The sequence below is a fragment of the Mobula birostris genome, chromosome 18, assembly GCF_030028105.1.
Source record: "Mobula birostris isolate sMobBir1 chromosome 18, sMobBir1.hap1, whole genome shotgun sequence".
NCBI lineage: Eukaryota > Metazoa > Chordata > Chondrichthyes > Myliobatiformes > Myliobatidae > Mobula > Mobula birostris.
In genome coordinates this window covers 5774236-5795127 of record NC_092387.1, presented here as the reverse complement: position 1 = coordinate 5795127, position 20892 = coordinate 5774236, and the positions used below count along the sequence as shown (strand labels likewise).

Genomic DNA, 20892 nt, shown 5'->3' with positions numbered 1-20892 from the left:
CTTAGTCCAGCGGTCATGGAGCATACGGATCTTGGACCTCCAGAAAGTGTCCGCAGAGGGGTGATTGATAAGTTTGTGCCCTACAGTAGAAGGAGATGAGTTATACAGCTCTCGTTACATACACATGCAAGTCAACTCTTTGAGTGATTATGCAGAACGCTTGACGTTAATAACTCATCTCCTTCTACCTTGGGCCACAAACTTATCAATCACCCCTCGTAATTTCAAAGAAGGCACAACAGTGGCCATACTTCACTAGCAGCTTGAGGGGGCTTCGTATGTCACCAAAGACACTCTCAAATTTCTACAGATATACTATGGTGAGCATTCTAACTGGTTACATCACCGTCTGGTATGGAGGGGACACTGCACAGGATTAGAAAATCTCCAGAAAGATGTAAACTCGGTCAGCTCCATCATGGGAACTAGACTCCCCAGCGTACAGGACACCTTCTAAAGGCAATGCCTCAAAAAGGAGGCATCTATCATCAGTGACCCCATCATCCAGGACATGCCCTCTTCTCAGTGCAACCATCAGGGAGGAGGTACAGAAGCCTGAAGACACACACCAAAGTTTCAGGAACAGCCTCTTTCCCCTCCATCACACTTCTAAGTTGACAAAGAATCAATGAGAACTTTATCAGTACTTTATCCCTCTCTTTTTGGGCCATTTATTGAATGTATCTAATTTATTTTTGTAAACTTATTGTAATTTATATGATGTCTCTTGTACTGTGCAAGCATTGAAGGTGTCAGTGTCAGAGGCCGACTAAAGCCGGGAGTGCAAGTGCAAAATGAACAGACTCCGGTAAAGCTACTCTTTTCTCGGCGGCTCGGGTGAGAGGAGTGTGTGTTGGTGTCAGAGCCCTAAGGAAATCAGGAGAGAAGATCAAAGGGATAGATTCATGCAGGGGGCGGTGGTGGAGGAGCACCAGAGGGAAGCGATGGGTAGGCAAGGAGATAAGGTGTGAGAAGGAAAAGGGGATGGGGAATGATGAAGGAGAGGAGAGGGTGTGGGATGGCCACCCTCCTCTCCTTCACCATGCCCCCCCTCTCCTTCAGCATTCCCCATCCCCTTTCCCCCCCTCTCACCATACTCCTTACCTGCCCATTGCCTCTCTCTGGTGCTCCTTCCCCCTTTTCCTTCTTCCATGGCCTTCTCTCCTCTCATATTGGATCCCCCCTTTTCCAGTCCTGTATCTCTTTCGCCAATCAAATTCCCAGCTCTTTACTTCATATCATCCCCCCTCCCAGTTTCACTCATCACCTGTGTTTCTCCCCTCCTCCCCCACTTTAATCATATAACCATATAACAATTACAGCATGGAAACAGGCCATCTCAGCCCTTCTAGTCCATGCCAAACTCTTACTCTCACCTAGTCCTACCGATCTATATAACTTTCTAACTCTACTCCTCAGCTTCTCCAGTCCTGCTGAAAGATTTCGGCTTGAAACGTCAACTGTACTCTTTTTAGACCATAAGACCATAAGACAAAGGAGCAGAAGTCGGCCATTCGGCCCATCAAGTCTGCTCCGCCATTTTATCATGAGCTGATCCATTCTCCCATTTAGTCCCACTCCCCGCCTTCTCACCACAACCTTTGATGCCCTGGTTACTCAGATACCTATCAATTTCTGCCTTAAATACACCCAATGACTTGGCCTCCACTGCTGCCCGTGGCAACAAATTCCATAGATTCACCACCCTCTGACTAAAAAAATTTCTTCGCATCTCTGTTCTGAATGGGCGCCCTTTAATTTTCATAGATGCTGCCTGGCCTGCTCAGGTGTGTGTTGCTCAGATTTCTAGCATTTACAGAACTTTTCTTGTTTGTAATATCACAGCTGCGCTTAGGGGAGACATAATGGGTCATGTACTGTCCATTTGGGTGGAACTCGGGAACAGGAAGGGTGCAATCATACTGATGGGATTGTACTACGGATTCACTAATAGCCAACTAGATATCGAGGAACAGATATGTAATCAGATTAAGAAGATATGTAAAGATAATAGGGTTGTTGTCATGGAGAATTTCAACTTCCCTCATATTAACTGGGACCTTCTTAGTGAAAGGGATTTAGATGGAGTTGAATTTGTTAAGTGTATCCAGGAAGGTTTCTGAAATCAGTATGTGGATGGTCCAATGAGAGGAGGGGCTGTACTGGACCTGGTGTTGGGTAATGAGCCTGACCTGGTGACTGACCTTTCAGTGGGTGAGCAGTTAGGGAACAGTGACCTCAACTCCTTAACTTTCAGGATAGCTATAGAAAGGATAGGTATGATCCTTGATCTTCTTTATTAGCTCATTTCTGAGATGTGGGCATCGCCAGCTAAGCCATCATTTATTACCCATGCCTAGTTGCCCTTGAGAAGGTAGTGGTGAGCTAACTTCTCGAACTGCTGCTGCCCCTGAGGTGTAGGTACACCCACAGTGCTGTTAGGGAGGGAATTCCATGATTTTGACCCAAAGACAATGAAGGAATGGTGAAATGCTTCCAAGTCAAGATGGTGAGTGACTTGGAGGGGGATTTCTAGGTGGTGATGTTCCTAGGTATCTACTGTTCTCGTCCTTCTAGATGGTGGTGGTCATGGGTCTGGATGGTGCTGCTTAGGAATTGCGGTGTGTTGTTGCTGTGCATCTTGTAGATACTACACACTGCTGCAACTGTTCATCGATAGTGGAGGGATTGGATGCTGGTGGAAAGGGTACCAATCAAGTGGATTGCCTTGTACAGGATGGTGTCGAAGTTGGTAAGTGCTGATGCAGCTGCACTCATCCAGGTGAGTGGTGAGTATTCCACTACACTGACCTGAGCCTTGTAGATGGTGGACAGGCTTTGGGGAGTCAGGAGATGAGTTACACGCCGCAGGATTCCTAGTCTTTGACCTGCTCTGGTAGCCACGATATTTATATGGCTAGACCAGTTCAGTTTCCTGTCAATGGTAACTTCCAAGATGCTGATAGTAGGGGATTCAGTGATGGTGACGCCACTGAATGTCAAGGGATGATGGTTAGAATTTCTCTTGCTGGAGATGGTCACTGCCTGGTACTTGTGTGGCTTTAATGTTACCTGCCACTTGTCAGCCCAAGGCTAAGCCTGGATATGGTCCAGGTCCTGCTGCAGTTGGGAATGAACTGCTTCACTCTGAGAAGTCATGAATAGAGCAGAATATTGTGCAGTCATCTGCAAACATCCCCATTTCTGACATTATGACAGAAGGAAGGTCATTGATGAAGCAGCTGAAGATGGTCAGTCCTAGGACACTTCCCTGAGTAACTCTTGCAGTGATGCCCTGACAATGAGATGATTGACCTCCAACAACCACAACCATATTCCTTTGTGTTAGGTATGAATCCAACCAGCGGAGATTTTCCCCCTGGTTCGTATTCTGGATGGAGGTAAAGAGGCATGGGATCCAAGGGGACCTTGCTTTGTGGATCCAGAATTGGCTTGCTCACAGAAGGCAAAGAGTGGTTGTAGATGGTTCATGGAGGTCAGTGACTAGTGGTGTACCACAGGGATCTATTCTGGGACCCCTCCTATTTGTGAGTTTTATAAATGACCTGGATGAAGAAATAGAAGAGTGGGTTAGTAAATTTGCTGATGACATAAAAATTGGGGATCTTGTGGATAGTCTAGAGTGTTGACAGAGGATACAGCGGGACATTGATGGGATGCAGAACTAGGCTGAGAAGTGGCAGATGGAATTCAACCCAGATAAGTGTGAGGTGGTTCATTTTGGTAGGTCCAATTTGAAGACAGAATATAATATTAATGGTAAGACTCTTGGCAGTGTGGAGGATCAGAGAGATGTTGGGGTCGATGCCCATAAGACATTCAAAGCTGCTGTGCAGGTTTACAGTGTTATTAAGAAGGCGTATGGTGTGTTGGCATTCGTTAACTGTGGGACTGAGTTCAAGAGCCGTGAGGTAATGTTACAGTTCTATAAGACCTTGGTTAGAGCCCATTTGGGATACTGTGTTCAGTTTTAGTGACCTCACTACAGGAGGGATGTGGATGCTATAGAGAGAGTGCAGAAGAGATTTACAGGGATGTTGCCTGGATTGGAGGGCGTACCTAATGAGAATAGGTAGAGTGAACTTGGCCTTTTCTCCTTGGAGTGACTGAGGATGAGAGGCGATGGAGGTGTATAAGATGATGAGAGGCATTTATCATATGGATAGTCAGAGGCTTTTTCCCAGGGCTGAAATGGCTAACATGAGGAGCATTGTTTTAAGTTGCTTTGAAATAGGTACTGCAGGGATGTCAGGGGGTAAGTTTTTCACACAGAGTGGTGGGTGCGTGGAATGCTCTGCTGGCGGTGGTGTGGAAGCAGATACATTAGGGTCTTTTAAGAGCTTCTTAGATAGGTACATGGAGCTTAGAAAAATAGACGGTAATGTGGTAAGGAATTTCTAGGCGGTTTCTAGATTAGGTTACATGGTCAGCAGGACATGGTGGGCTGAAGGGCCTGTAATGTGCCGTAAATTTTCTATGTTTTTCCCATTGACTCCATTTTAGCTAGGGCACCTTGATGTCATACTCAGTCAAATGCTGCTGTGACGTCGAGGGCTCTCACTCTCACCTCACCTCTGGTATTTAGCTCTTTGGTCCATGCTTGGACCAAGGAGGAGATGAGGTCAGGAACTGAGTGGCCTTGACGGACCCAAACTAGACATCCATAAGCAGGTTACTTCTGCGTAGGTGCTGCATGATAGCACTGCTGATGACCCCTTTCATGACTTTGCTGATGATTAAGAGTAGGCTGATAGGACGGTAATTCGTTGGGTTGGATTTGTCCTGGTTCTTGTGTTTAGGACATACCTGGGCAATTTTTCACATTGCCAGGTAGATGCCAGTATTGTAGCTGTACTGGAACAGCTTGGCTAGTGACGTGGCAAATTCTGGAGCACGAGTCTTCAGGATTACTGCTGGGAGTTTGTCTGGGCCCATAGCCTTCACAGTATCCAGTACTTTCAGCCATTTCTTGATATCACGTGGATGAATCAGACTGGCTGCATACTGACATCTGGGATGCTGGGGACTTCTGGAGGAGCCCGAGCTGGATCATCTACTTGGAACTTCTGACTGAAGATTGTTGCAAATGCTTCAGCCTCATCTTTTGCACAGGTGTGCTGGGCTCCTCTATCTCTGAGGATGGGGATATTTGTGGAGCCTCCTCCTCCAGTGAGTTGTTTGATTGTCCACTACCAATCACAGATGGATGTGGCAGGATCACAGAGCTTAGATCTGATCCGTTGGTTGTGGGACCACTCAGTTCTGTCTACTACTGGCTGTTTATGGTGTCTGGCATGCAAGTAGTTCTGTATTGTGGCTTCACCAGGGTGATGCCTCATATTGAGGTATGTCGGGTATTGTGCTCGGCATGCCCTCCTGCACTCTTCATTGAACCCAGGTTGATCCCCTGGCCTGGTGGTAGTGTTAGAGTGGGGATGTGCTGGGCCATGAGGTTACAGATTGTAGTTTAGTACAATTCTGCCGCTGCTAATGGTCCGCAGTGCCTCATAGATGCCCAGTCTTGGGCTGCTAGATCTGTTCTAAATCTATCCCATTTAGTACGGTGGTAGTGCCACACAACGCGGTGGAGGGGTCTTCAATGCAAAATCGGGATTTAGTCTCCACAAATACTGTGCGATGGTCAGCTGTCATGGACAGATGCTCCGCGGCAGGTAGGTTGCTGAGAATGAGGTCAAGTGTGCTTTCCCTCTTGTTGGTTCCCTCACCACCTGCTGTAGTCCCAGTCTAGTAGCTCTGTCCAGTAGGACCCGACCAGCTCGGTCTGTGGTGGTACTGCCGAGCCACTCTTGGTGATGGACATTGAAGTCCCCCACCCAGAGTACATTCTATGCCTTTGTCACCCTCAATGCCTCCTCCAAGTGCTGCTCAACATGCAGAAGTATTGATTCATCAGCTGAGGGAGGATGGGACCTGGTAATCAGCAGGACGTTCTCCTGCCCATGTTTAACCAGGTGCCCTGCGACTTCATGGGGTCCAGAGTCGATGTTGAGAGTTGCCAGGGAAACTCCCTCTCTACTGTATACCACTGTGCCACCAGTGTGCTCAGTCCGTCCCAGGAAAGGTGATGGTGGAGCCCAGAATGTTAACTGTAAGGTATGATTCTGTCAGTACAACTAGTAAGGATGTTAGTAAGGAGGACTTTGCGAGGTCAAAAGGGCTGATTTTGCTGTTGTCATTTCCTTTGCCTAGCTTCATGTCGGGTTGTCTGTCTGGGCTCATTCCTTTTATTCCTTTTAGGAGTTGGATACAACTTGCTAGGCATTTAATTCAGACCCACTTCTATTGCTGTGGGTCTGAAGTCCCATATAGGCCAGATCAGGCTTGGCCTCCCCCAGCAGTCAGTATGCAGCCAATTTGATTCACCTATCAAGAAACGGCTGAGATCAAATTCTCATGGTGAGATGCGAACTCATGTCCCCAGTGTATAACTGGGTCTTTAGATTACTGATCCAGTGGTAATTACCACTAATCCAAATCTCCCCAATGTGAGAGAGTTTAAAATTGGAGTAGGGCAAATTATGAGGGCATTAAGCAGCAATTAAGAAGCATTAATTGGGAATCTTTTCTCTGGCAAGTCCACATCAGATGTGTGGAGGCTGTTAAAAGATCAATTGCCCAGAGCACAGGAAAGACATGTGTCTGTTGGAAGGAGGGAAGACGATGGAACAATAGGAGAACCTTGGAGCCAGCAAGATGATGAATTTAGTCGAGAAGGAAAGGGAAAGGTCTGTAAAACTACAGAAGACAGGATCTCACGGAGCACATGAGGAGCATAAAGAAGCCAGAAAAGAACTAAAGAAGAGAATGAGGAAGGCCAGGAAGGGCCATGAAAATCCCTTGACAAGTAGGATTAAGGCATTCTATACATACATCAAGAGCAAGGGGATAACTCGGGTGAGGGTGGGACCATTCAAGGATTAAAGGGGGTTTAGACCAGACAATATCAGTGACATACTTAATGAGTTCTTTGCTTCTGTATTTACCAAGGGAAAGGATATGGATGACCAGGAGGTCAGTGCTGAGTGTGTAAATACATTAGGGACTCCTAATAAGTATTAAGATGACTGAGTCCCCAGGGACTGACGGGATTTACCCCGGGTTATTGAAGGACGCAAGAGACGAGATTGCTGGGGACTTGACCAGTATCTTGGTGTCCTCTCCAGCCACAGGGGGGGTCTCAGAGGACTGGCCAGTGGTTAATACTGTACCTCTTTTGAAGAAGGGATCAAGAGAAAATCTTGGGAACTATCGACCGGTGAATCTCACATCAGCTGTTGGGAAATTGCTGGAGAAAATTCCTTTTTTTTAATCTTTTTATTAGTTTTCAAGTTCATAAACATAGACAATAGACAATAGACAATAGGTGCAGGAGTAGGCCATTCGGCCCTTGGAGCCAGCACCGCCATTCACCGTGATCATGGCTGATCATCCACTATCAGTATCCAGTTCCTGCCTTATCCCCATAACCTTTGATCCCGCTATCTTTAAGAGCTCTACCCATCTTTTTCTTGAAAGCATCCAGAGACTTGGCCTCCACTGCCTTCTGGGCAGAGCATTCCATATATCTACCACTCTCTGGGTGAAAAAGTTTTTCCTCAACTCCATTCTAAATGGCCTACCCCTAATTCTTAAACTGTGGCCTCTGGTTCTGGACTCACCCATCAGCGGGAACATGCTTCCTGCCTGCAGTGTGTCCAATCCCTTAATAATCTTATATGTTTCAATAACATTCCCTCTCAACCTTCTAAATTCCAGAGTATACAAGCCCAATCGCTCCAATCTTTCGACATATGACAGTCCCGCCATCCCGGGAATTAACCTTGTGAACCTCTGCTGCATTCCCTCAATAGCAAGAATGTCCTTCCTCAAATTTGGAGACCAAAACTGCACACAGTACTCCAGATGTGGTCTCACCAGGACCCTGTACAGCTGCAGAAGGACCTCTTTGCTCTTATACTCAATTCCCCTTGTTATGAAGGCCAGCATGCCATTAGCTTTGTTCACTGCCTGCTGTACTTGCATGCTTGCTTTCAGTGACTGATGTACAAGAACACTTAGATCGCTTGTGCTTCCCCTTTTCCTAACTTGACTCCATTTAGATAATAACCTGCCTTCCCGTTCTTACCACCAAACTGGATAACCTCACGTTTATCCACATTAAACTGCATCTGCCATGCATCTGCCCACTCACCCAGCCTGTCCAAGTCACCCTGCATTCTCAAAACATCCTCCTCACATTTCATACTGCCTCCCAGCGTTGTGTCATCGGCAAATTTGCTAATGTTACTTTTAATTCCCTCATCTAAATCATTAATATATATTGTAAACAGCTGTGGTCCCAGCACTGAACCCTGCGGTACCCCATTGGTCACCGCCTGCCATTCCAAAAGGGACCCGTTAATCGCTACTCTTTGTTTTCTGTCAGCCAGCCAATTTTCAATCCATGTCATTACTCTGCCCCCAATACCATGTGCCCTAATTTTGCCTACTGATCTCCTATGTGGGACTTTATCAAAGGCTTTCTGAAGGTCCAGGTACACTACATCCACTGGCTCTCCCTTGTCCATTTTCATAGTTACATCCTCAAAAAATTCCAGAAGATTAGTTAAGCACGATTTCCCCTTCGTAAGTCCATGCTGACTTGGACCAATCCTGTTACTACTATCCAGATGTGTTGTAATTTCATCTTTTATAATTGACTCCAGCATCTTTCCCACCACCAACGTCAGGCTAACTGGTCTATAATTCCCTGTTTTCTCTCTTCCTCCCTTCTTGAAGAGAGGGACAACATTAGCCACCCTCCAATCCACAGGACCTGATCCTGAATCTATAGAACATTGGAAAATGATTACCAATGTGTCCACAATTTCTAAAGCCACCTCCTTAAGTACCCTGGGATGCAGACCATCAGGTCCCGGGGACATCAGCCTTTAGACCCAATAGCCCATCCAACACCATTTCCTGCCGAATATAAATTTCCTTCAATTCATCCATTACCCTAGGTCCTTTGGCCACTATTACATCTGGGAGATTGTTTGTGTCTTCCCTAGTGAAGACAGATCCAAAGTATCTGTTCAAGTCGTCTGCCATTTCCTTGTTCCCCATAATAAATTCACCCGTTTCTGTCTTCAAGGGCCCAATTTTGGTCTTAACCATTTTTTTTTTCCTTTTCACATGCCTAAAGAAGCTTTTACTATCCTCCTTTATATTCTTGGCTAGTTTACCTTCATATCTCATTTTTTTCTCCACATATTGCCTTTTTAGTTACCTTCTGTTGCTCTTTAAAACAGAATAACAATAGTGATATAAAGAGATTGGAATTACATTATTGATAATAAACATACAAGAGAAACTACAAATAGTACAAGTGTAATAAACTTCAACCTCTTGATATAATTAATCATGAAAAGAAAAAAAAAGAAAAAGAAAAAGATATTACAAAGAAAAATCCCTAGAAAACCAAAAAAAAGAACAAAACAGGGCTGAACCAATATATTAGATCGAATACATTCTTTAATGTCGTCAACTCTGCTCCTCCATTCATATATTCTAAGTTAATAAAAAGGATTTGGAAAAGGTCAAACTACATCATATGAAAATGTTGAATAAATGGCTTCTAAGTCTCTTCAAATTTAACCGAAGAATCAAAAATGATATTTTTGATTTTTTCTAAATTTAAACATGATATAGTTTGAGAAAACCATTGCAATGTAGTAGGAGGATTGGTCTCTTTCCAGTTCAATAAAATGGATCTTCTGGCCATTAAAGTAACAAATGCAATGATACAACAGGCTGAAGAGGATAGAGAGCCATGTCCCATCATTGGCAAACCAAAAATTGCCGTAATAGGATGGGGTTGTAAATCAAAGTGCAAAACTGTTGAAATGATCTTGAAGATATCTTTCCAAAATTTTTCCCAAGAGAGGCAGGACCAGAGCATATGAGTCAAAGAGGCTACCTCAGAGTGACATCCGTCACAAATAGGATTTATATGGGAGTAAAAACGAGCTCCTTTATCTTGAGACATGTGGGCCCTATGCACTACCTTAAATTGTATCAGCGTATGTTTAGCACATATAGAGGAAGAGCTAACTAATTGGAAAGTTTTCTCCCAGTTGAAGTTGAAGTTCCCTTTCCCATTCATTTTTAATTTTATCAGATACACCTGGCTGTATTTTCATAATTATATCATAAGTAGTTGTTATTAATCCCTTCTGATAAGGATTTAAGCCTAAAATTCTTTCCATGATACCGTTTGGGTATGAAATCGGAAATGTAAGCAGCATGGTATTTAAAAAGTTTCTTATTTGTAAATATCTAAAAAAAAATGGGATCTGGGCAAGTTATATCTATTAGACAACTGTTCAAAAGACATGAAACAGTTATTCAAAAATAAGTCATGGAAACATGTTATACCCTTCATTTTCCATATCAAAAAGGCTTGATCCATAACAGAGGGTTGGAAAAAAAGAATTAGATATAATCGGGCTTGATAATATAAATTTGTTCAAACCAAAAAATTTACAAAATTGGAACCATATTCGTAATGTGTGTTTAAATATTGGATTAACCATTTGTTTATTCAATTTAGAAAACACAAACGGCAGTGAAGATCCTAAAATAGAAACTAATGAAAACCCTTGTACAGAATAACTTTCGAGGTTTACCCATTGTGGACTTGGAATTATATCCCAACCTTGTGTCCAAAATATTAAATATTGAATATTAATTTCCCAATAATAGAATCTTAAATTCGGCAATGCTAAACCACCATCTTTCTTGGACTTCTGTAGATATCTTTTACTTAACCTAGGATTTTTATTCTGCCATATATAAGAGGAAAATTTAGAATCACTGGTATCAAAAATGATTTAGGAATAAAAATTGGTACCGCTTGAAATAGATATAAAAATTTAGGTAGAATAATCATTTTAATAGCATTGATTTGACCAATCAGTGATAGAGACAATGGGGATCATTTAGTAAGCGATTGTTTAACCTGACTAATTAACGGTATAATGTTGAGCTTGAATAAGTCCTTATGCCTCTTAGCAATTTTAACCCCCAAATAAGTAAAATAGTCAGTAGTCAATCTAAAAGGTGAACATCTATAAATAGGACCCTGCATATTTAATGGAAGTAGTTCACTCATACTAAGATTCAATTTGTAACCAGAAAAACTACTAAACTGAACAAGCAAAGATAATACTGCTGAAATGGATTTCTGAGGGTTAGAAATATATAATAGTAAATCATCTGCATATAGTGATAATTTATGTACCTCATTCCCATGGTTAATACCAAATATATTAGTAGAGTCACAAATAGCAATAGCTGATGGTTCCAGGGCAGTATCGAATAATAATGGACTAAGAGGGCAACCCTGCCTAGTGCCACGGAATAAATGAAAAAAGGGAGATCTTTGATTATTGGTAAGTACCGAAGCCAAAGCAGTAAGCTATATCAATTTAATCGAAGATATAAATATTGGACTAAAATTGAATTTCTCAAGTGTATTAAACAGATATGATCATTCGACTCTATCAAAAGCTTTCTCAGCATCCAATGAGATGACGTATTCTGGAGTTCTAGGTGAAGAAGTATAAACAATATTCATTAATCTCCTAATATTAAAGAAGGAGTAACCACTTTTAATAAATCCAGTCTGATCAACAGAAATAATTTGAGGCAATACATTCTCCAGTCTTGTCGCCAATATTTTAGAAAAAATCTTAGAATCCACATTCAGCAAAGATATAGGCCTGTAAGATGCACATTCAGCAGGATCCTTATCTTTTTTAAGAATTAAGGAACCAGAAGCTCAATAAAAAGATTGTGGTAATTTACCTACAGATACTGCTTCCTTAAAGATTCTACATAACCAAGGAGAAAGTACAATAGAAAAGGATTTTAAAAATTCTACTGTATAACTGTCTGGACCAGGTGCTTTACCTGAATTCATCAAGGAAATAGCATTCTTTATTTCTTCTACCGTAATAGGTACATCTAATTTTAAGTGTTCATTGGGTGGTAATTTTGGAATATTAAATTTCTTTAAAAATTCATGCATTATAGTGGAATCATCAGGAAATTCTGATTGGTATAAAGAAGTATAAAATTCTTGAAAGGATTTATTTATCTCATCATGATCAACCGTCAGAGTACCATCTTTTTCACAAATCTTAACAATCTGGCACTTAACTGAAGTCGATTTCAGTTGATTAGTCAGTAGTTTCCCAGTTTTATCACCATGTATATAGAATTGACTCCGAGTTTTAATTAATTGATTTTCAATCGAAGATGATAGTAATAGACTATGTTCTATTTTAAGTTCGACTCTCTCTTTATAAAGCTCCTGATTAGGATCAATAGAATATTTCTTGTCAATTTCTTTAATCTTGTCAACCAGCTTAAGTATTTCATTATTAGTTCATTTTTTCAATCCAGCAGAATATGAAATAATTTGTCCACGAATATATGCTTTAAAAGTATTCCATAATACCCCAATGGAAATTTCGTCCGTAAAATTTGTTTTGGAAAAAAAGTCAATCTGCTCCTCAATAAAATTAACAAAGTCTGAGTTCTGAAGCAAAGTGGTATTAAATCACCATTGTCTAGCATGAGAAGATGTATCCATTGACTTAATAGATAGTTTCAATGGTGAATGATCGGAAACAGCAATGGAACCATATTTGCAGTCAACAACAAGTGGAATTAATTGAGAGTCAAGAAGAAAGTAATCAATTCTAGAATAATGATGATATACATGTGAAAGTGATGAAAACTCTTTATCATTGGAGTGTAAGAATCTCCAAATTTCTGAATTTCCAGAGTGCACCATAAAAGAGTTAATATGAGTAGCCGATTTGTTCGGAAGTGCTTGATTAGACATAGATCTATCCATCAAAGGATTTAAACAACAGTTAAAATCTCCACCCATAATCTATATATAATCATTTAAGTTAGGAAGGGATGTAAAGAGATGTTTAAAAAATTCAGGACAATCAACATTTGGAGCATAAACATTAACCATAACAACTTTTTTCTTAAATAACAAACCAGTAATTAGCAAAAATCTACACTTCGGATCTGAAATAGTCTCCTGATGCACACATGAAATTGGAGGATCTATAAAAATCGGAACGCCTTTTACATTGGCCTGAGAATTCGAATGGTACTGTTAATCTTTCCAAAACCTAAAAAAAAAAGCAGATTATCCGCTTTCCGCGCATGAGTTTCTTATACGAAAATAATATGAGCGTTCATCCTTTGGAATATTTTAAAAATTTTCCTCCGTTTAATCAGGTGGTTTAAACCATTTGTATTCCAGGAGACCAAATTAGTAATCTTATCCATAGTACTGAAATCAAGCATAAGGTATGTAAAGAGTTAAGCAGAATACAAACCCATGACCCCAGAAGAGGGAAAAAAAGGTTCAAAGAGGAACCGGAAGTTACGAGTTTTTGGTCATTTTGGTAGTTTCAAGTCAGCCCATTTAACATAGAACATAGAACATAGAACAGTACAGCACAGTACAGGCCCTTCGGCCGACAATGCTTTGCCGACCCTCAAACCCTGCCTCCCATATAAGCCCCCACCTTAAATTCCTCCATATACCTGCCTAGTAGTCTCTTAAACTTCACTAGCGTATCTGCCTTCACCACCGACTCAGGCAGTGCATTCCACTCTCTGAGTAAAAAACCTTCCTCTAATATCCCCCTTGAACTTCCCACCCCTTACCTTAAAGCCATGTCCTCTTGTATTGAGCAGTGGTGCCCTGGGAAGAGGCGCTGGCTATCCACTCTATCTATTCCTCTTATTATCTTGTACACCTCTATCATGTCTCCTCTCATCCTCCTTCTCGCCAAAGAGTAAAGCCCTAGCTCCCTTAATCTCTGATCATAATGCATACTTTCTAAACCAGGCAACATCCTGGTAGATCTCCTCTGTACCCTTTCCAATGCTTCCACATCCTTCCTATAGTGAGGTGACCAGAACTGGACACAATACTCCAAGTGTGGCCTAACCAGAGTTTTATAGAACTGCATCATTACATCACGACTCTTAAACTCTATCCCTCGACTTATGAAAGCTAACACCCCATAAGCTTTCTTAACTACCCTATCCACCTGTGAGGCAACTTTCAGGGATCTGTGGACATGTACCCCGAGATCCCTCTGCTCCTCCACACTACCAAGTATCCTGCCATTTACTTTGTACTCTGCCTTGGAGTTTGTCCTCCCAAAGTGTACCACCTCACACTTCTCCTGGTTGAACTCCATCTGCCACTTCTCAGCCCACTTCTGCATCCTATCAATGTCTCTCTGCAATCTTTGACAATCCTCTACACTATCTACAACAACACCAACCTTTGTGTCGTCTGCAAACTTGCCAACCCACCCTTCTACCCCCACATCCAGGTCGTTAATAAAAATCACGAAAAGTAGAGGTCCCAGAACAGATCCTCGTGGGACACTACTAGTCACAATCCTCCAATCTGAATGTACTCCCTCCACCACGACCCTCTGCCTTCTGCAGGCAAGCCTATTCTGAATCCACCTGGCCAAACTTCCCTGGATCCCATGCCTTCTGTCTAGATTTAGAGAAAAAATCTAAATTAAAAATAAGAACAAAAACATCTCCTTCTCGCAATTCCTTCATCTCCACCGCATCTGCTCTCAGGATGAGGCTTTTCATTCCAGGATGAAGGAGATGTCCTCCTTTTTTAAAGAAGGGGGCTTCCCTTCCTCCACCATCAACTCTGTTCTCAAATGCATCTCCCCCATTTCACGTACATCTGCTCTCACCCCATCCTTCCGCCACCCCACTAAGAATAGGGTTCCCCTTGTCCTCACCTACCACCCCACCAACCTCCAGGTCCAACATATTATTCTCCATAACTTCTGCCACCTCCAACGGGATCCCACCACTAAGCACATCTTTCCCTCCCCCCCCCCGCTTTCCGCAGGGATCTCTCCCTACACAACTCCCTTGTCCATTCGTCCCCCACATCCCTTCCCACTGATCTTCCTCCTGGCACTTATCCTTGTAAGCGGAAAAAGTGCTACACATGCCCTTACACTTCCTCCCTCACCACCATTCAAGGCCCCAGCCAGTCCTTCCAGGTGAGGCGACACTTCACCTGTGAGTCAGCTGGGGTGATATACTGTGTCCGGTGCTCCCGATGCGGCCTTCTATATATTGGCGAGACCCGACGCAGACTGGGAGATCGTTTCACTGAACACCTATGCTCTGTCCGCTAGAGAAAGCAGGATCTCCCAGTGGCCACACATTTTAATTCCAAGTCCCATTCCCATTCTGATATGTCTATCCACGGCCTCCTCTACTGTCAAGATGAAGCCACACTCAGGTTGGAGAAACAGCACCTTATATTCCGTCTGGGTAGCCTCCAACCTGATGGCATGAACATTGACTTCTCTAACTTCCATTAATGAGTCCTAACGAAGGGTTCCAGCCTGAAACGTCGACTGATCTTTTCCATGAATGCTGCCCGACCTGCTGAGTGCCTCCAGCGTGTTGTGAGCGTTAATGCCCCACCTCCCCTTCCTACCCCATCTGTTATTTATTTATTTATTTATTTATTTATCTCTCTCTTTTTTCTCCCTCTGTCTCTTTCACTACACTGCTTAACACAAAATACTCTGCAGATGCTGGGGTCAAAGCAACACTCACAACACGCTGGAGGAACTCAGCAGGTCGGGCAGCATCCGTGGAAAAGATCAGTCAACGTTTCGGGCCGGAAACCTTCGTCAGGACTGAAGAGGGGAGGGGTAGAGGCCCTATAAAGAAGGTTGGGGGAGGGTGGGAAGGAAAAGGCTGGTAGGTTCCAGGTGAAAAACCAGTAAGGGGAAAGATAAAGGGGTGAGGGAGGGTATGCAGGGAGGGGAAAGGCAGGAAAGGTGAAGAAGGAATAGGGGAAAACACAATGGGTAGTAGAAGGAGGTGGAACCATGAGGGAGGTGATAGGCAGCTGGGGGAGGGGGCAGAGTGAAATAAGGATAGGGGAAGGGAGGGGGAGGGAATTACCGGAAGTTGGAGAATTCAATGTTCATACCAAGGGGCTGGAGACTACCCAGACGGTATATGAGGTGTTGCTGCTCCAACCTGAGTTTAGCCTCATCATGGCAGTAGAGGAGGCCATGTATGGACGTATCTGAACGGGAGTGGGAAGCAGAGTTGAAGTGGGTGGTTTCTGGGAGATCCTGTCTGTTGTGGCAGACGGAGCGGAGGTGCTCGACAAAGTGGTCCCCCAATCTGCGTCGGGTTTCACCGATGTAGAGGAGGCCGCACCGGGAGCACTGGGTGCAATAGATGACCCCAACAGACTCACAAGTGAAGTGTTGCCTCACCTAGAAGGAGTGTTTGGGGCCCTGAATGGTTGCAAGAGAGGAGGCGTAGGGACAGGTGTAGCACTTACGCTTACAGGGATAAGTGCCAGGTGGGAGATCCGTGGGGAGGGACGTGTGGATCAGGGAGTTGCAGAGGGACCGATCCCTGCGGGAAGTGGGGAGGGGTGAAGGGGGAAAGATGTGCTTAGTGGTGGGGTCCTGTTGAAGGTGGCGGAAGTTGTGGAGGATAATGTGCTGGATCTGGAGGCTGGTGGGATGGTAGGTGAGGACAAGGGTGAGATATAGGTGAGAGAGGTGAGAGAGTATATGTGAGACACTATAACTCCTTGCCCATCCTCTGGGCTTCCCCCATCCCCCTTTCTCTCTCCCTCAGCCTCCCATCCCATGATCCTCTCCCTTCTCCAGCCTCGTGTCCCTTTTGCCAATCAACTTTCCAGCTCTTGGCTCCATCCCTCCCCCTTCTGTCTTCTCCTATCATTTTGGATCTCCCCCTCCCCCTCCCACTTTTAAATCTCCTAGTATATCTTCTTTCAGTTAGCCCTGACGAATGGTCTCGGCCTGAAACATCGACTGTACCTCTTCCTATAGATGCTGCCTGGCCTGCTGTGTTCACCAGCATTTTTTGTGTGTGTTGCTTGAAATTCCAGCATCTGCAGATTTCCTCATGTTTGCATGCGAATAACTTAGCCGTGTTGCCTACTTTCAGGCAGGCCAGTTAACTTTCTGTATCTTTTAGAATTGATTTTTAACTCCGCTTACTTGTTTGTAAAGCTGTTAATGGTCCAGGACCAGACTACATCACAGAATAGGCTTTGTTTTATAATTCTGCTCAAGCTCTCAGGTCTTCTTCCGGTCTCTTAAATTTAAACAATCTCCCTCAAAAGGTAATTAGCAGTTCAGCTGTTTAGACCTTCTCTCCTAAACTGTGGAAATCAATACTTAAGACTACAAGGGACACAGACTCAGTTGACACTCAGAAACATCAGCTCTAAACCTATTTATTTAACCTTGCTTTTACTGAATAGCTTTTTGTTTTTTTTAATTTCCATGTTTATTGTATCTGTATTTTGTAGTCTATTGTTGTCTTTGTACTCTAAACCCATTGTAAGGCAATTAGAACTAAATCATCTCTGTGAGAAGTGCTCAATAAGAATAGTTATTATTGTCTTTTAAGGTTCAGCAACCTTGTAGTCTGTGAGCCAGCCTATTTATTTGCAAAGGCCTGCTTTAACTTCGGTTTACCGATTGCCATTTAAACTAAGAAATGAAGACTGGTTCTTGGTTGAATTAATATCTGCTATACTCACATAACTCCTGAACACTCCTGACCACAGCCACTCACGTTGTACCATGTGCCATGGATTCCTTCAACCTTGCCCACTCCCTCCATAGCCACCAGACACAGGGGCATTGCTACCATGAGCAGCTCTGGGAGGGGTGGTGGTGAGCTTCCTGGTGTGGGGAGAGCACCCCTGTTACACTTGTACCTTTCCCTTCCCACTTTCTCTGGACCACCCAAGGTAACTGCAGCCGATGCGTGTGGCCCTCGCGGGTGGTTTTGTATTTTGCCCACTGCCATTTTCCGTGTGTGTGTGTGTGTGTGTGTGTGTGTGTGTGTGTGTGAACAGTGTGTGTGTGTGTGTGTGTGTGTGTGTGTGTGTGTGTGTGAACAGTGTGTGTGTGTGTGTGTGTGTGTGTGTGTGTGTGAACAGTGTGTGATTAATAATCATCAGGGCTAGTGACACTGCTGAGGAGTGTGGACTGTATTTTTATGTTTTTTTTCCACTTACTTGCTTCGTGTTAATCCTTGGCGTGACTTCAACAGTCATGCAGCTGGTCTCTATGATGCTAAAGCGTCACAGAGGACCGCGAATGGCTTCAGCAGCTGTTTGGCATGGAGAGAGCCAGTGGAACTACAAGGAACCAAGGTTGCTGGCAAAACAGGGCCGTCTGGAAAAGAGGCTTCATCTGAAATTAACACAATAGCGGGCAGAAACCTGCTGGCACGGGGATGTGTGGTGGAGAATACACTGACCGAATGTATGGAAACGCCAGTGCCCGTGAATGGAAAGGGCTACAAAAGGTGGTGGATATGAAACAATCCATCACGGGTAAAGCCTTACCCGTCACAGAGCCCATCTACATGCAGTGCGATCCCGGGACAGCAGCATTCGTAATTGAGGATCCCGCCATCCAGGCCGTTCTCTCTCGTCGCTGCTGCCAACAAGAAGGAGATAAAGGAGACTCGGGGCTCACACCAGCAGATTCAGGAACAGCTGTTAGCCCTCAGCAATCAGGCTCGGGAACCAGAGGGGTGACTTCATTCACACGAACGTTGAACTTTTCCCACAACCTATGGACTTAGTTTCAAGGAACTAGAGCTGGAGGGGGTGGAAAAGACAAAGGGATGTCACTGAGAGAGCACCGGAGAGTATGGAACATAGCGCTGGAAAACGTGTGCAGGATATGATGCTATTTATGTCAGCGAACTGAAGAGGGTGTGGCAGGGTCAGCATCTCAGACAGAACACTGAGATGGTGAGCACATCTCTCTGAGAGAAAGTGTAATACATTGTGATATCTCAGACAAAACACTGAGATGATGTGTACAGTGATATCTCTGACAGCAAGCGAGACAGAAAATGTAGAACACAGTGATATCTCTGAGAGAACAATGGAGAGGAGCTGTAGAACACAGTGATATCTCTGACAGTAAGCTAGACAGGAGCTTTGTGACAGCTGTGTCACAAGGGGGGCATAGGGAATGGAGCCAAATGCAAGGCACAGAAACTGAAGTACTAGGAACAAGACTAGGATGCAGGACCTGGGACATGGATAAGAAACAAGGAACTATGAACTAGGAGCCTGGGCTTGGACTCCAAGCCAGAGACTGGACAAGGACCCTGAACCTGGATTTTGCCTCAGGCTCAGACCCCAGAACTAGGCAAGGACATGACATGACTACAGGACTAGGCTGGAGGCTGGGGTCTTGAGGCTGGAGGCTGGAGGCTGGGGTCTTGAGGCTTGAGGCTGGAGGCTGGGGTCTTGGAATGCGGAGGCTGATAACTCGGAGGCTGGAATGCGGAGACAGACTGGGAACTGTACATCAACATAGAGTGGGACTTATCATTTGAAAAGCCAGGACTCATCTTTAACTCGACACTAACATGAGACTGGACATTACATAGACATAGAGCCGGGACTTATCCTTAGACAAGCCAGGACCCAACTTTCTCTCCACACCAAGGTGGGACAGGTCCATCCACAGGGTAACGGCAGAATGGCTGGACTAACCCAACAGAGGCAAAGACAAGACAAGACAGATCCCCCTGCAGGGCAACGGCAGGACAGCCTGACTTACCACATGGAGGCAAGGACAAGAAGAGACAAACACCGAAGACAACAGACAGTGCCATCTCTGCATCGGGGATGCTCTGAGTCAAAGTTACGGCCAGCAACCTTGGCTGGCTACAGAAACAGGGGATCCCTCCTTAGCTCGGAGTGGCTAACGGCAACTCAGCTGGCCTGGGAAATGACTGAATCCATATCGCAAAGACAGCTTCGACTACCGACAGCAAGGCTCCATGAAGCGATGGTTCTCCAACACAGCCTAAAGATGGCAAGTGGCCGCTCTAGCCTTCCACTGGCAGGTTGCTCCCAGGAGATCTTGACAAGACAAACCAGCAGCCCACACTCGACCCCAAGGCTACTTATAAACGGTATATTCCAAGCCCCAAGATGGGAATCAGGTGCCTATGATTAACCCAACTGAAACAAGGGACAGCTGGAAGACCTGGAGTCCTGAGTCCACAGACCCAACCATGAACCAGAATGCGGACTTTACGGACCGGACCATGACAAGCTGTAGTACACAGAGATTTCTCTGACAGAAAGCCAGAGAGCAAGTGTAGTACATAGTGATATCTCTGACAGAACACTGGAGAGGACCTGCAGAACACAGTGATTTCTGTGATGGAACAATGTAGATGATGGTGAGGTCATGGTGGTAATGCTGACGGAAATCAGGAATAGAGATTGAGGATACGGCAGGGCTTCTGTCAGAGCTGTGTGGAAGAAGTGAACAATATGGCAGAGTCTCTGTCAGAACACGGGAATGGTGTGGAATATGATTGTGTCAGAAGACAGGAGAGGTAGCAAAGACTATGGTGGTGTTTGTGTGAGGATGCTGGAGAGTGTGTGGAAGAAATGATGATATATATCTTTGAGAGCTAGAGGACCTGTGACAGGTTCAGCATAATCTCTTGCGACCGCTGGTGAGGGTGTGAGGGAATGGCTGTGTATCTGCCAGCATAATGGAGTGGGTGTGAAGGAACTGTGATCACTAACACAGTGATGGAGAGGGTGTGGGGCTTACAACAGTGTGACAGACAGAGTGATGGAGAGGGTGTGGGTATTATGACAGTGTGACTGACAGAGTGATGCAGAGGGTGTGGGGTTTACAACAGTGTGACTGACAGAGT

General features: G+C 44.4%; 1 pseudogene; it reads left to right on the top strand.

Annotated features, from left to right (window-relative positions):
- The first annotated feature begins 5658 nt into the window (after window positions 1-5658).
- LOC140212237 (sin3 histone deacetylase corepressor complex component SDS3 pseudogene) overlaps window positions 5659-20892 on the top strand; it is a 193458-nt pseudogene continuing 178224 nt past the window's right edge.